This window comes from Petaurus breviceps, unplaced genomic scaffold (assembly GCF_028583685.1).
Source record: "Petaurus breviceps papuanus isolate PSGF00001 unplaced genomic scaffold, PetGlider_PUasm1.0 90919, whole genome shotgun sequence".
NCBI classification, from domain to species: Eukaryota; Metazoa; Chordata; class Mammalia; order Diprotodontia; family Petauridae; genus Petaurus; species Petaurus breviceps.
This window is the reverse complement of record NW_027187378.1, coordinates 5,099,841-5,113,206: the sequence shown is the minus strand read 5'-3', so window position 1 is coordinate 5,113,206 and position 13,366 is coordinate 5,099,841. Positions and strand designations below refer to the sequence as shown.

Genomic DNA, 13,366 nt, shown 5'->3' with positions numbered 1-13,366 from the left:
ATACCACAACTTGTTCAGCCATTCCCCAATTGATGGACACCCCCTTAATTTCCAATTCTTTGCCACAACAAAAAGAGCTGCTATAAACATTTTTGTACATATGGGTCTTTCTCCCATTTCTATGATCTCTTTGGGATATAACCCTAGGAGTGGTATTGCTGGATCAAAGGGTATGAAAGTATTTATAGCCCTTTGGGCATAATTCCAGATTGCTCTCCAGAAAGGCTGGATCAGTTCACAACTCCACCAGCAATGCATTAGTGTTCCAGTTTGCCCACATCCTCTCCAGCATTTGTCATTTTCCTGTTTTGTCATCTTAGCCAATCTGACTGGTGAGATGTGGTACCTCAGAGTTGTTTTGATTTGCATTTCTCTAATCAGTAGTGAATTAGAGCATTTCTTCATGTGCTTATAGATAGCTTTAATTTCTTTCTCTGAAAACTGTCTGTTCACATCCTTTGACCATTTGTCAATTGGGGAATGACTTGTATTCTTATAAATTTGACTCAATTCTCTGTATATTTTAGAAATGAGTCCTTTGTCAGAGACATAGGTTGTAAAGATTCTTTCCCAATTTCCCACCTCCCTCTTAATCTTGGTTACATTGGCTTTGTTTGTACAGAAACTTTTCAATTTCATGTAGTGAAAATTATCCATTTTACATTTTATAATGTTCTCGAATTCTTGTTTAGTCATAAAGTCTTTCCCTCTCCACAAGTCTGATAGGTAAACTATTCCTTGTTTTAGGAGACTGCTTACAGTATCAACCTTTATACCTAGATCATGCACCCATTTAGACTTGATTTTGGTATATGGTGTTAGATAATCGTCTATGCCCAGTTTCTGCCATACTATATTCCAGTTTTCCCAGCAGTTTTTGTCAAATAGTGAGTTTTTATCCCAAAAACCAGGGTCTGGAGGTTTATCAAACAATAGATTACTATAGTCATTGACTTCTGAATCACATGTGCCTAATCTATTCCATTGATCCACTCCTCTATTCCTCAGCCAGTACCAAGTAGTTTTGATGACTGCTACTTTATAATACAGATTGAAATCTGATATAGCTAGTCCACCTTCCCTAGCATTTCATGATACTCAGTTTTGCTGGGTAGGTGACTCGGTTTTAATCCCAGCTCCTTTGACCTCCGAATATCATATTCCAAGCCCTTTGATCCCTCGGTGTAGAAGCTGCCAGATCCTGGGTTATTATTGTGTTTCTACAATATTCAAATTGTTTCTTCCTGGCTGCTTGTAGTATTCTCTCCTTAATCTGGGAATTCCGGAACCTGGCTATAATATTCCTAGGAGTTTTCTTTTTGGGATCTTTTTTAGGAGGTGATTGGTGGATTCTTTCAACCTCTGTTTTGCCCTATGGCACTAAAACATCAGGGCAGTTTTCTTTGAGAACTTCCTAGAGGATGATTTCTAGGTTCTTACTTTGTTCATGGCTTTCAGGCAGTCCAATAATTTTTAAATGATCTCTCCTGGATCTATTTTCCAGGTCAGTGGTTTTTCCCATGAGATATTTCACATTGCCTTCTATTCTTTCATTTGTTTGGATCTGTTTAACAGCATCTTGATTTCTCATAAAGTCATTAGCTTCCATTTGCTCCAATCTAATTCTGAAGCAGTGATTCTCCTCAGTGAGCTTTTGAGATTCTTTTTCCATCTGGCAAATGCAGCTTATTAAGGCATTCTTCTCCTCATTGCCTTTTTGAGCCTCTTTTGCCATTTGAGTAAGTCTGTTTTTTAAGGTGTGATTTTCCTCAGTCAGGCTGTGGACTCCCATTTCATGATTTTCTTGCATCGTTCTCATTTCTCTTCCCAATTTTTCCTCTACTTTTCTTATCTGCTTCTTAAGGTCCTCTATGGCTTGTTACCAACTCATATTTTCCTTTGAAGCTTTTGGTGCAGGAGTTCTGACTTCAGTGTCTTCCTCCTGTTCCATGCTTTGCTCCCTTTTGTCCCCCAAATAGGAGTCTAATGTTGGAATCTTCTGTCTGCTTTGTTTCCTCTCCCTGGTCATGTCACCCCTCACTTGACCCCTGGGCTTTTTGACACAGTAGGACTCTGCCACCAGACAGGGGAGCTTTTTCCCCAAACGCTGGGGTTTTCTCAGCTGCCGGGGGTATTAGATGGGTGCCATCTCTGAGACATGCTCTGGCAAGCTGGACACACACCCCAGGACCTCCACCCTAGACTGCTTTCAAGATCCAGAAAGATTAAAGTAAGAGCGATTACCCTTCAGACTCGTGCTTGGTCCCCCTACACTCTGCAGGCCAGGAGCTGAATCTGCCAGGTGGTGCTCGTTGGCTGTGCTGGTGTCTCAGAAGCTCCTTGCCCCTGGGGCAAAAGCCATGCACTCCTACTTACTGGGTCAAAAGTCAAAGTCCAGACTGCACTGACCTCTCACTTTGTCCTTCACATCTATGTGTTGATAAATCAGGAACTGGGCACAGCTGCTGCTGATCTGGAGTCCCTCCTGCTGGAGGCTGGTCAGGCCCGCCCTAAAGTAAAGCCTCAGCATGGGGCTGGGCTTGGCTTCCAGAGCACTGCGCTGGGTGCTTGCTGCCAGCCTGCCAGGGTCTCCTCAGTGGGAGGTTAGCTTCTCTGTGTCATTTTGTAGGTTCTGCAGCTCCAATGTTTGTTTATAGTCCCCTTTTTACATGGATTGGGGAAGGTGGAAGCCGGAGCAGTGGGGAGGTCCTGCTTCTACTTTGCCATCTTGACTCCACACCCCCCCCTGCCCATTTTCTAATAGTGATAGCTTCAAAACATCAGAATCACATGATTTTTATATTCATAAGGTACGTTAGTGGCCATCTGATTGAACTTATTTAGGAAAGGAATCCCCACTGTCATTTTCCCTATACATGGCAATATAGCCTCTGCTAAAGAATGTTGTAGAATATTGTAGCAGCAAGCACCCTAGCATACCCAGGATAGCTGCTAGCACAGGTTCTTAGATCTACTTTTCTGTAGGAAAGCAACTCAAAATGCGTTAACTATCTTCCTTTAATCAATCAAACATATGTCATTTACCTAGTTCAAGGAAAAAAGTCAGCACCCTGAACTTCAGAGAATACAAACAGAAGTTACAACAGAAAATAACATTTCAGCAGACAGGCTTCCAGCTGTCTGACCATTACATCCATACCTAGTTAGTTATCAAAGAGGAATGCACCAACATCTGAGTTTTCAAAGCTGGGGGTCTCAGTGGCTGCCTATAGTCTCATCTGGCCAAATCACACAACTCTTCCTAAAGTGAGCCCTAAAGCAAAACCTCACATCAGGGTATATATAACCTTCTCCTTGGTCAGAGAATGTCACAACCCTCTGACCCACTGCCCAATCACACAGCATCAAGGTGTGGTCATTCCTGAAATAGAAGCCTCCTGCCACAGGCTCCATGTGACCACATTCAACCTGTTAGGGAGCAGAGTATATTTTCAAATCAGGGAAGGTTCTCAGAGTCATTTAAACCTATCAAAGGGCCAAGGGGCAGGGAAGATCTTCAGATTCCCATTCCCATAACAAATATAAGGGAACCAATTGCTTCTTGAGCCAGTCCATTCCACTTTTGGACAGCTGTAACTTTTAGGATACTTTTCTTCATGTCATTTTACCTTTTTGCAACTTCTACCTGTTGCTCCTTTGGAAGAAATCTCTTCTCCATTTGATAGTCCTTCAAGTGAGAATCTTACCCTGTGGTCAAAACACACAGAAAAATGTACAAAAATAGTGATGTGTGGTGGAGTGCTGGACTGATCATAAACTTATCCTTTCCAAGCTAAACATTAGCAGTCAACAAAAATGATGCACCCCCCCCCCCAAGGCAAGAAAACTATCAGAAAGCTTAATGTCAACATATTAGAGTACTTCTCCAAGTGTGACAGCTTGTTGCCTAACTTGGAAGGAAAGCTTAGCTAACACATGGATGGCAACAATGGAGCAAAAAAGGAGTGGATAGCTTTCAGAGATTTGGTGTACAGCTCTGCATTTGCTCATCATGGCCAGAATACTCACCAATATCAAGATTGGTAAAAATTCAGAAGCTGCTAGATGAAAAACAGGAGTTCCACAGGTTTACCAACAGAATAGTTCTTCTCCAAGAAAGCAGGTAATTCCATCAAAAGTAAAGTACAAGTGAAGCTTAGAGAGATGCAGGATTCTTGGCTCATTAAGAAGGCAGATGGGGGGGTCACCTTTCCGAGCCTTTGGCCTTCCGCTGTTCCCTGCTGCCAGCCCAGGCCCCCGTGCGTGGCAGTTCTTGCAGAAGCCAGCCACAATGTTACAGTACTTAATGAAAAATATTTGGACACCACTGAAGCCCTACTATACCCAGGTTTACCAGGAGATCTGGGTAGGAATGGGTGTGATGGGGTACATTGTTTACAAAATCAGAAGTGCTGATAAGAAAAGCAAAGATTCAGGTTCAGCTGCTCCTGCTCATGGACATCATTAATGGGATTTACTTTAGGATTATGCATAATGTGAAACATCAGGCTGGCTGTAAATTTGGGCATTTGATGATAGAAGAAAGGATGCAAAGATTTCCTATGTTAACCTTTAGGCTTTTGTTCATTCAATGAAATAAAATTATATATATACAAGGAAAGAAAAAGAAGGCAGATGAAATTCAGTGTTATGCTGATAGTAACAACCTAAATTGCTTTTATGATGCCCTGAAAGCTATTCATGGCTAAAGATCTATGGTGCATCTCAACTGCTTAGTGCTGCTCAAGTTACATGATTAGTGATAAGGACATGATCCTGGAGAGATGGGCAGAAGATTATCATAGTGTTCTCAGTAGGCTATCATCAATAAATGTCGAAGCTACTGGTATACCTTAGCTTGAAATCAACTCCTTTCTAGATGAACTTCTAACTGAAGAAGTGGTTTTCATTGCCATTAGACTCCTCTCATGTGGCAAAATGCCTGAAGATGATTCTTTTCCAGCTAAGGTTTACAAGGCTTGGAGTCCACTGCTCACACAAAAGCTTACTGCAGCTTTCTGGGTATAAAATTTTTTGGTCTGATTTAATCAGCCACAGTCAGACATATTGTACCTTGACCTCAAGATAGTGATGCCATTTTGGTCCTCTTCAAGAAAAAAGGGCAACACCCATACTATTAAATTCATGTCATCAACCATTTATCTGTTGTGGGAATAGTTCTTGTTCTTATATATTTGAAACATTTCCTTTTATATTTCTGGAAAGATTTTCCTTTAACTATTTTTTAAAAATAATTTTTAAAATTTTTAAATATTTAATTTTAATTTAATTAATTAATTAAATTTTATTTTTAATTAATTTTTAAAATTTTAATTAATTAAATTTTATTTTGTTTAATTAAAAATTAATTTTTAATTAAAAATTAATTAAATAATTAATATTAAAATTTTTAAACTAAATTTTTAAAAGCAGTATTGGTTTTATTTGTACAGAAGCTTTTCACTTTTATATAATACAATTTTCCACTGTATCTCCACTGATCCTCTTTAGTCCTTGTTTGGTTCAAAATTCTTACCATAGGTTTGCTTGTGAAAAAGTATTTCTTTATTTTCTCTTCTAATTTGTTAGTTCTCATCCTGTATTTGTAAAACTATTTTTTCATACCTATTTCTAAGATTTTACATTTATCACTATTGACATTTATCTTTTTAGTTTAACCTGAATGATCTAACCTGTAAAAAATTTTTTAAAATAATTTTTATATATTAGACATTTCCTAATTACATGTAAAAATTTTTTTAACACTCATTTTAAAAACTTTTGAGTTCCAAGTTCTTTCCTTCCTTTTAATCCCTGCCCCCTTTTGAGAAAGTAAGCTGATATTGATTATACATGTAAAGTCATGCAAAACATATTTCCATGTTAGCCATGTTGCAAAAGAAAAGGCAAACAAAACAATAAAGATAAAGTTTGAAAGAATATCCTTCACTCTATATTCAGAATTTATCAGTTTTCTCTTTGGAGATGGATAGCAAGCAATCATAGATTGTTTGGAATTGCCTTGGATCATTGCCTTGATTAGAGTTAGCTAAATCTTTCACAGTTGATCATCCTCACAGCATTGCTAATACTGTTTACCGTATCCTCCTGGTTCTGCTAATTTCACTTTTCATCAGTTCATTTATATATTTCCAGGTTGTTCTAAAATTACCCTGCTCACCATTTCTTACAACATAATAGTATCCTGTCAGAATCATATATCACAACTTGTTCAGTCATTTCCCAGTTGATGGGCATCCCCTCCGAAATCCCCCAAAGAATTTCCAATTCTTTGCTACCACAGGAAGAACTGCTATCAATATTTGTGTATATGTGGTAGCAAGCACCCTAGCATACCCAGGATGGCTGCTAGCCCAGGTTCTTTGATTTGCTTTTCTAAAGGAAAGCAACACAAAAGGGGTTTACATTCTTAATTTAATGAAATATAGATATTATTCACTTAGTTTAGGGAAAAAAGTCAACACCCTGAACTTCAGAAAATACAAAAAGAAATTACAAGCAGACAAAAGATACAGAAAAAGTAACACAATTGAACAGACTAACAGACAGGGCTTCTAGCTGTCTGATCATTACATACATACAGTTAGTTACCAGAGAGAGAAGCACCAACATCTGGGTTTTCAAAGCTGGGGGCCTCAGTGGCTGTCCAGAGTCTCATCTGACCCAATCAAATAACTCTTCCCCTAAGTAAGCCCCAAAGCAAAACCTCACCTCAGGGAATATATATAGCCTTCTCCATGGTCAGAAGACATCACTACCTTCATAACCCACTGCCTACTTATAAAGTAACAAAAGGTGGGTCTTCCTGAAAAACAAGCCTCCCCTAAGTAAGCTTCTCTTGTTGGGCTCCAAGTGAGGCCCATTAGGGGCAGGGAAGATCTTCAAATTCCCTTACCATTACAGATATATAGATCTTTCCCCCTTTTCTTGGGTCTCTTTGGGATATAGACCTAGTAGTGATGTTGCTGAGTCAAAGGCCATGTACAATTTTATAGCTCTTTTGACATAATTCCAAATTGAATCAGTTCACAACTCTAGGAAGAGTTCATTAATGTCCTAATTTTTTCCACATCCCCTTAAATATTTATTTTTCTTTTCTGTCATGTTAGCCAATCTCATAGGTGTGAGGTACTATCTTAAGAGTTTTTTAATTCACATAAGTAGGGCAGTGGGTACTGGGCCTGGATCCTGGAAGAAGTCATTTTCCTGAGTTCAAATCTGACTTCAGAGACAATAGCCATGTGACCTTGGGCAAATCACTTTACCCTGTTTGCCTCAGTTTCCTCTTTTGTAAAATGAGCTAGAGAAGGAAATGGCAAATCACTCCAGTACTTCTGCCAAGAAAACCCCATATAAGGTCATGAAGAGTCAGACATGACTGAAACAACTGAACAACAAAATCAGTAGTGATTTAGAACATTTTTTAATGACTTGATAGCTTTGATTTTTTTCTTGAGAAAACTGCCATTTCATATCCTTTGACTACTTATCAACTGGGGAATGACTCTTCTTTTAAAAAATTCAGCTCAGTTCCCTACATATTTGAGAAATGAGGTATTTATCAGAGAAACTTGCTCTAATTTTTCCCCCAGTTTCCAGGTTTTCTTCTAATTTTGGCCACATTCCTTTTGTGCAACAGTTTTCTAATTTCATGTAATCAGAATTATCTGTTTTACTTCTTGTATTCCTCTCTATCTCTTGTTTGGTTGTAGTATATGATCTTTGTGATATATTGCTATAATCTTCTTGCTAGTGTTTTATTTAAAATTTTTGCATTGATATTCATTAAGGAAATTGGTTTATAGTTTTCTTTTCCTATTTTTCCTCTCCCTGGTTTAGGTATCTAAATCATATTTGTGTTGTAAAAAGAATTTGGTAGGATTCCTTTTTTTAGAAATCTATTTTTCCAGTAGTTTATATGGCATTGGGATTAATTCTTCCTTAAATCTTTGGTAGAATTCACTTGTAAATCTGTCTGATCCTAGGGATTTTTTTTCTTAGGGAGCTCATTGATGATGACTTCTTCAGTTGATTTTTCTAAGATTGTGGCATTTAACTATTCTGTTTCCTCTTCTGTTAGTCTGGGAAGTTTGCATTTTTGTAGATAGTTATCTATTTCACTTAGATTGTGTGTTTTACTGGCATATAATTGGGCAAAATAACTCCTAATAATTTCTTTAATTTCATCTTCATCAGTTGTGCATTCCCATTTTCATTTTTGATAGTGGTAATTGTTTCCTTTTTAAAAAAAAATCAAATTACCCAGTGATATAATCTATTTTATTGATTATTTTTATAAAACCATCTCCTAGTTTTGCTTATTAGTTTAATGGGTTTTCTAACTTTCAGTTTTATTAATCTCTCTGTTAATTTCCTGGATTTCCATTTTGGCATTTAACTGGGGATTTAAAATTTGTTCTTTTTCTAGTTTTTTTTAGTTGCATGCCTAATTCATTGATATGCTCTTTTAGTGATGTGTACATTTAGAGGTAAAAATTTTCCCCTGAGTACTTCTTTAACTGCATCTCATAAATTTTGGTATGTTGTCTCATTTTTGTCATTCTGTTTACTGAAATAATTGAGAGTTTCTATGATTTGCCTTTTTGACCCACTAATTCTTTAGGATTAGATTACTTACTTTTGATCTATTCTTCCATGAACCTTTAATAAATGCCATTTTTATTACATTGTGGTGTGAGAAGCATACATTAAATATTTATGCTTTTCTGCATTTGTTTTGAGGTTTTTATGTCCTAATACATGGCCATTTTTCGTGAAGGTGCTATATGCAGTTGAGAAGAAGGTATACTCCTTTCTATTTCCATTAAGTTTCCCTTAGAGGTCTATTATATCTAACTTTTCTAAGATTTTATTGATCTTTTTGACTTCTCTCTTAATTATTTTCTGATAAGATTTATCTAACTCTGAATGGGCAAAGTTGAGGTCCATCACTAGTATAGTTTTTATTATTTGCTTCTATAATTAATTTAACTTTTTTTTTAAAGCAATTGGGGTTATGTGAGATAATTTTCTCCATTCTTCCTCTTCCTTCCCCCTTTTCTCACCAAGATTTCTTGCCCAAGGTTACATGACCAGTTTTTTTGTGTGTAGGTGTTAAGTGTCTGAGGCTGGAACCAATCCCGGGTCTTCCTGACTTCGGGGCTGGCACTCTTACTCACTGCACCACCTAGCCACCCTGAGAAAGTATTTTTTTCTTTTCTTTTGCTTTTTGGAGGGTAATTGGGGTTAAGTGACTTGCCCAATGTCACACAGCTAGGTTTTGTGTTAAGTGTCTGAGGCTGAATTTGAACTCAAGTCCTCCTGACTCCAGGGCCGGTGCTCTATTCACTGCACCACCTAGCTGCCTTATTATTAAGGGTAAATTATTCTTGATTGTAATCCCAATGCTTTTGATTTCCAGAATACCATATTCTAAGCCCTCTATTCCTTAAAGTAGTAGCTGCTAAATCTTGTATGATCCTGACTGTGGCCCTATGGTATTCAATTTCTTTCTGGCTACTTGCAATATTTTCTCTTTGACTTGGGAGCCCTGGAATTTGGTTAATGCATTCCTTGTCGTTTTTATTTTGGGATCTCTTTCATGTAGATTATTTCTATTTCTATTTTATCTATATTTTATTTTCCAATATATATCTATGTTCTGTTTTATTATTTTTATTTTATATTTATGATTTGAGGATATCTAGGCAGTTTTCCTTGATAATCTCATGAAATATTATATCTAGGCTCTTTCTTTTATCATTACTTTCAGGCAATCCAATAATTCTTAAATCATCTACCTTTGATCTATTTTTCATGCCAGTTGTTTTTACAATGAGATATTTTACTTTTTTCCATTCTTTTGACTTTAAAATTTTTTCTTCATGTCTCATGGAGTCATTTAACTTCACTTGCCCAATTTTAATTTTTAAGGAATTATTTTCTTCATATAACCTTTGTACCTCCTTTTCCATTTGGCCAATTCTGCTTTTAAGATGCTATTTTCTTTGGTATTTTTTGCCTCTTTTACCAAATTTTTGATTTTCTTTTCATAATTTTCTTTCTTTACTTTCATTCATTTGCTTAATTTTTCTTCAACCACTATTATTTGATTTTGAAAAGAATTTTTTAGCCCTTCCAGGAATTTTTGTTTGGTTTGTGTCAAATTCACATTTTTTGGAGGATTTATTTCATTGTTTCCTTCTGAGTTTGTGTCTTGATTATCACTATCATCATCATATTTTTTTGTGGTCACATTCCTTTTTGCTGTTGTTTGCTCATTTTTCTACCCTATTTCTTGATTTTGAACTTTATGCTAGAGTTGGGCTCTGTTCCTGGTTGGGGGAGGGGGATTGGAGCCTTGGGCTTTTATACACTACTATTTTCAGAGCTAGTTCTTGGAGTTTGGAAGTTTTCCGCACTTTCAAGGTGGTGTGATCTAAGGATAAGTGTAGTCACTGCTTTCTTAGCCTGTGCTCTGGTCCTTCCCCAGGAAGCTCTTCCTACTACAACCCCTACTCATCCCCCCCATTCCTTGGAATTGAAATATCTATTGTTCTTCAGGACCCTGCTCCCATGGGACTGGAAACAATACTGTTCCTGAGGGTTTCTTATTCCTTGAGACTGGAACTGATAGTACCTCTCAGGTCTTCTACTGTCTCTTGACCAATAGTTCTCCTCCCTGCCTTTGAACTATGACCCAGAAGTGGGTAAGGGCAATTGAGTTGACAAACTGCATTTAGTCCTGTGTCCAGTGCTAGCACAGGGCTCCCTTGTAGTCCCTTTCTGACAATTTTGCAGGTCTTGTTACTGTGTCTAACTTGAGAGTTCCCAAAGGTGCTTTTGCTTTTCTTACCACCACCTAGTCTCATCATTGATGCTTCATTCACATAAGCTTTGGGTCAGCCTCCTTCCCTATGTTGCAGATTTTTCCTTCCAATCTCCTTTGTTTTCTTGGGCTAAAAAATATTTCACTCTAACCATTTGTTGGTTCTGGCACACCATAATTTAATTTGAGGGATTATTTTAAAGTTGTTTGGAAGAGAATGTTGGGAGAACTTAGCTGGGAACTTTCTTTTCTCCCCTATCTTTACTCTGCTCCACAAATTCAATCTGATTCTTTAAAGGATGCTATCTTTCAATTATGTGTGGTTAATCAAGTGTTAGCTATAAAACAAAAATTAATGCCTAATAAATGTTTGAATTAGGATCAGATCCCTCATATTCTTGTTCTATGCCTATTGTTTTTTCCATTGTTATTATCATGATGCTTCTCTTCTAATTAAGTCTTCCTTTAGGATAAATGGATAAATTTTTTGTGTGTGTCCCTTTAATTCAGAATGAGGAAAGGAAAATTATTCATATAAATAATCACTATGATGTAAAAATGGGATTATTTGGAGATTTATTTTTTCTGTTTACCTCCTTAATACAAGAAGTCAGAGGTTTGGACTAAGTTTCTTTTTGTTTTATTAAAATAATATATACATTAAAAAATAAAGGTGTAAAAAGATTACTTAGATGAATAAGGTTAAATTAAATCCAGTTGTTTACATTTTTTTGGCTCAATGGGACTGTTATGTAAAACAGATTTGTTTCATGTATGTCTGCTGATTCATTCTGATTTTATTTCTTAGATTTCATGTGTAAACATATACTTCTTATTTACACAAAGCCTCTCCTAAGCTATAAAGTTTTAAAGAATTTAAAAAATAGTGATTTGAAATTTATTGGTAAAGAGAGTCTATTATCTTTTGTGACCTTTTGAATGATCATATTTATTTTTATATATAGTTCATTTGAATTATAGAATCTGGCTGGGATCTATGCACAGTACACTACAATACTAAGCTATTTAGGACTGTGGAATCAGAGGACCAGGGTTCTTATCTGGACACTGCCACTTAACACTACCTGTATGACATGGGGCAAGTCATTTGCTTCTCTGGGCCTGACCTTCCTCATCTGTAAAATCAGGGGCTTGGTCTTGGATAGTCCTTTATTTTCCTCTCAGTTCTAAACCTATGATAGGTGCTCAATAATGTATTTTGTTCATTTGATTCAATTTATTTTTTGATTCAAATTTTCTATATCGTGAATGAACTTATTGAAATGTTTTCTTTTTCATACAATAAAGCAACAATCGAAGCCCATTTAGCTTAAATCTTCATGGTAAAGTTCAGTAATAAACTCAAAACTGAGTTTTATAGAAAACTTATATAGAATGAATACCTTGATAAAACAAACTTGAATTTTGTTTTAAATTTCATTGTTCTTTAGCATCATCATAATTCCTTAGTGCTTATTATGTCCGTAAGTTTATGCTCAGTTTTTCATATAGCAAAAAAAAAAAATGTCTTTATCCCAAGTAGAGCAGTGGCATCCAACCTTTTTTTGTCCATGCATACCTATCAGTGAAATATTTTTGAGTATACATGTCAATATGTGTATTTCTTTGTAAATTATATAATGCAGCACTGTATGTATATATTATGTACATTAAAAGACAATATGTTTTTTAAAGAATGACAAACATGAAATAAGCATTATTTATAGTAATATTAGTTTTCTTTTATTAATTATACAAACCCTTTTTAATCTCATTGAAAAATATTAATGATATTTTCACTAAACATTATTTTCAGCAGAAATATCATTGCTGAATATGTTTTATCATTGTTTGAAATTTTGGTTAATCCTTTGGAATACAACTTTTAAAGGTCTGTTTCTAAGTTTATTTTTGGTACTTGCTTTCAGTGGCTATTATAAGTAAAAAAGAGTAACTTAAAAAGATTCTTAGATCAAAATCTTGGCATTATTGACAATTACTAAAGCATGAAACTAATTTTTCTGTCCCATCCACCAATTATTCAAAGATTTGTTAAAGTTTAGGTAACCAATCTTTTAAAATTCAATTTTATTTTAGTTTCAGTTCCTAATTGTCTCCCTTTCTACTCCCCTCTTCCACTCATTGAAAAGGCAAGAAAAATAAAACCATCATAAATATGTATAGTCATACAAGACAAATTCCCTCATTAACCTTGTCAAAGGAAGGAAGAAAGGAAGATAAGAAGGATGGAAGTAATGCAGCATTAGAGAAAGAAGGAAAAGAATGGAAAATATGCTTCAATCTGCATTCTGAGTCCATTTTACTTTGCTCTTTGAAAGTGTTTCATCATGTTTCACCATGAGTTCAGGTAGTCCACCTCTATCTTTCCTGATATAAATCAGCTCTTCCTCCTTACTAATCAGAAGTTGTATTATTTTTATGTTTTAAACAAATTGTTTCAAAATCCACTCAAACTTCATTTTGAAGATTTAAAAATAATTTGGAAAATTTTTATTT

At 35.8% G+C, this 13,366-nt stretch overlaps 1 protein-coding gene and 1 pseudogene across 4 annotated transcripts in view; both read left to right on the top strand.

Annotated features, from left to right (window-relative positions):
- Positions 1–13,366, top strand: part of TASP1 (taspase 1) — a 326,885-nt gene that overhangs the window by 201,320 nt on the left and 112,199 nt on the right. The gene's annotated exons all lie outside the window — the stretch shown is intronic.
- LOC138151753 (ATP synthase subunit ATP5MJ, mitochondrial pseudogene) lies at positions 4,165–4,630 on the top strand (annotated as a pseudogene).